General features: G+C 46.7%; 1 pseudogene; it reads right to left on the minus strand.

Moving 5' to 3' along the window:
- Positions 1–477: 477 nt before the first annotated feature.
- On the minus strand, positions 478–3,032 carry LOC121940901 (annotated as a pseudogene).
- Between the last annotated feature and the right edge of the window lie 830 nt (positions 3,033–3,862).

Consider the following 3,862-nt stretch of genomic DNA (forward strand, 5'->3'; position numbering starts at 1 on the left):
TGAATATAAAAGCCGATCGAATGACAGTACGCGTCAAGTGCTTTTTTTTTCTCAATGTGGAAGTTACCACAATTATTATTATTATTAGTAGTAGTAGTAGTAGTAGTAGTAGTAGTATTACGGCTGTCAAAATAACGCATTAATTTTAATTACTTAATCACAGAAAAAATAATACATTACAAAAATGTACGCTGATTAATTGCGTTGCATGGTACGCCCTGACCCGGTACGTCATTGAAGGCCATAGTGGCTTTGTAACATGAGTTTTTGTACCAATTAAGTTTCAATTCAATTTGTTTTATTGGCATGAATGGTTGTAAGACAATATTGCCAAAGCCTTTGGAGGACTTCAAGCCTGCTTCAAAGATACATCCTCGACGCGCTGGGGCACATCATCAGTGATGTTCCGGAGGTCATTGGGTATTTTGGGTCTTTCAACATCATACAACCTCACTCAGGTGACCCAGCCAGGGTGGATCAGACCCTCGTTTGTGTCCCAGCAGCACTGGCCCACGGCTTACAGGTCTTGAGCCACAGCCATCTGGAGGCCCTCTCCACTAACTCCATGGTGGACTTGATGGCTTTCCTCTTAGCAGCACCAGTAATACCAAGAAGCCTGTAGACCCTGCACAGTGATCGGCAAGCAAAGCCTCTACACCCCACTTTGATGGGCTTGCATTGACGCTTCCAGCCTGCCCCCCTGCACTTCTCCACCAGCTCCTGGTATTTGGCTTGCTTCCATTCATTTGCCTCTTTGATACGGCTCTCCCAGGGAACTGTAAGCTCTATCAGGAGCACATGCTTCGAAACGGCCAGTGTTAGCACCACGTCTGGCCTCAATGAAGTTGCCATGACATGGTCCAGGAACTTGAGCTGTCTCCTCAGATCAACATGCAACTCCCAGTCGGACGCCAAGGTGAACAGCCTGGCTGCAGGTCTGGACAGCGAATGGGGCTGTTCCCCAGCTCTGACAAAACTAATGTTCCTCTGGTGGCAGCCATGATTGCTGTTAGCCATGGCTTTGGAGATGGTCTCTGCAATGGACTTCCGCACCTGGTGCCGTCAGCAGTAGCGACCATCCCTCAGGGCTGTTGGGCAGCTGCTTAGGATGTGCTCTAGTGAACCACTCCCAGGGCACAAAGAACAAGCTGGTGAGTCGTTTTTGCCCCAGATGTGTAAGATTGATGGGCTGGATAGAACACCATCTTGGACCAAGACCTTGATTCACTGGGATTCTGCCTGCCGGATCTTTGTCCAAGAGATCTTCTCCAGTGCACCCTCCCACCTCATCCATGCTCCCTGCAGCCATATGCCCACCATCCTGCTGGTCCTTTCCTCTTCAGCATAAGTCCGAACTTCCTACAGGACTAGCTGGCAACTGTCCCTGCAACGGTCCTTATTATAGCGGGGTTGTGTGATGGCTCCCAACCCTGCCTGGCCAGTGGTTACCATTCCCACCAAAGCCATGTGTCTCAGCTGGGACTCAGCCATCTGCAGACCTTCCTGGGCTCTCCACTTCCTGTCTGTCTGGACTTTGATACCAGCTAATGCCACCTTGGAGTCCTTGGAGTCCTGATAAGGTAGTGCCTCTCTGATATGAGAGACCTTGAAATCCTCTTCAAGGCTGCTGTAAGGGAGCTGGAGCTTGTTAATCTTGCCATGGAGTGCTGTGTTGGTAAAGCTGTGTGGCAGCCCCAGCCATCTGCAGAGGTAGCAGCTGACCTTCTTCTCCATGGTTATCACTGTAGACAGGGTTACCTCTTACACCAGAAAAGCCCATAGGACTCGAAGTTAGATGGTGTTGGTATATCCAGGCCTTATATAGGCCCGAAAGGCCAGACTTCTTGACAGCGGATGGCTTTTGCATCCATGAGGCTGCGGTTAAAGACCTTACCAAGGCTTTTAACTGGTTTATCGGTGATGGGATGGGATTGCAATGGACCTGATCTTGGCAGGCTTGAAACTCATCTCCTAGGATGCCAACTTTCTGCACTGAGGTGTCAATGTAACTGTTCTTTAGGAGGAATTCTGGAGGATCTTCCCCTCCTTGCTGAGAAGCAAGATGGATCTGAACTACTCCAGCTTGGTTGAGTTGTCCTCTTTCAGAATCCAGACTGCCTCCACTGGTATACCACCCTGCCCCTGTGTCAAACCACTTGCATGATCTTCCAGAGGATCTTGAGGGACTCTGTGCAGCACTTGTACACCTTATAGGGTACACCGCTGGGTGCTGGAGTGGAGGTGGCTCTGGCTGCAATAACCACCTCCTGCACTTCCCTCTATGTGGCTCTCTGGTGATGAAGTCCACCGTGGGAGGTGGTGCATCCAATAGGGTCCTTAGGGTCACTCAGGGTGTTGTGCAGGTATTGTTCCACTTCCTCCTTGGAGCAAGTCTGACATCCACTGCACTTCTGACCCAAGAGTTGTTTAGTGAACCCAAAGGGATTGGCTATGAATGCAGTTTGGTTCCTGGCTCTTGCTCTCTTCCACCTTCTGTGCCACTCTGCTCTGCGTAGGGTCACAGGCTTTTTCCTTATGATGTGGCGAAGCCCTGCAAGTGGTGGTTTCTCTTCCTCTGTTGCGCCGTTGAACTGCCCTGCAAGAGCTCGAAGCTCTTGCTGGAGTTGGTGGAGTTGGTCTGCCCTTTGATTCATGGTGAAACTTAGACTACTGGTCTTACCCTCTCTCTTTGCTGTGGCTGTGATGATTCTTACCACATCTTCACTGAACTGACGCCAGTCTCTATGCTGGCTTGCTGCTGGCCACTTAATCCACTGCTATTGGACTACTCTGCCTGGAGCCAAAGAGTTTAGCGCTTTGAGGCTCTTGGCATTGTGGGGTGTCTCGGGCCCGGGCTCCTCCTGCGTCTCACTAGAAGTGACTTCTGCTCTCTGCACTTTCCTGCACCAAGTATTTTCTCTTAGTCTGATGAATTTTAAGGCCAAGTTTACTTGGCCTTCAACCTCTTCAACCTTGCCGTAAATGCATCTTGCAGCTGTTGTTGTCGCTAATCCATTTGCCAAGGTCGTCATCGTTGAGTCGGTCTTATTAGGGTGCTAATAAGACTGACATGCTATATCATGGTGATTTGGGCCGTTTTTTGCAACATATACTATGCTATGGTGTGTCTCTGCACGCTATTTTATCCTGTTATGAAAGGTTTACAGCTGTTTTTGGGACATGTCATATTTTGACATATTTTGCCTGACAATAACCTTGCCTTTCTGGTCATTTTGTGGACATGCAATGTTATGATGTTTTTTTTACAATTTTTACATTATTGTGTGCTATAGTGTGTCTAGCTGTTTTTGGGAAATGTCGCATTTTGACATTTTTAGCCTTACTATAGCCTTGCCTTTTCAGTCATTTTTTCAACACGCCATTATACAATATTTTTGGGGTGTGCATATGACACAGATTTTACTCCAAATAAATTAGATAACAGATTTAAAGACTGGATTTCTAAAGGAATTACTGTTCTATTCAATGTAATGGAAGATGGGACACTGTTTAGTTTTGAAACACTTAAAGACAAGTTTTTATTAGAAAAACAAGATTTCTATCGGTACCTGCAGATTCGGCATTATGTTACTAGAAAGGTGAAACCTGTAACAGAACCAAATATAAGCTTGATAGGCTTGTTCAAAAAAGCATACAATTCAAATATTGGTGGTGAAATTATCTCATGTTTGTATAAAGGGTTGTTGAACCTTAAAGATCACTCAACTATGTATGTTAAATCAAAATGGGAGAAGGAAGGAGGAGTACTCATATCTGATGAAGAATGGACAACAATGTGGAGGTATCAATGGAAATGTACCAGTTCGCAAACCTGGAGGGAGTTCAGTTGGAAATGTCTGAT

The sequence above is a fragment of the Plectropomus leopardus genome, unplaced genomic scaffold (genome assembly GCF_008729295.1).
Source record: "Plectropomus leopardus isolate mb unplaced genomic scaffold, YSFRI_Pleo_2.0 unplaced_scaffold9790, whole genome shotgun sequence".
NCBI classification, from domain to species: domain Eukaryota; kingdom Metazoa; phylum Chordata; class Actinopteri; order Perciformes; family Serranidae; genus Plectropomus; species Plectropomus leopardus.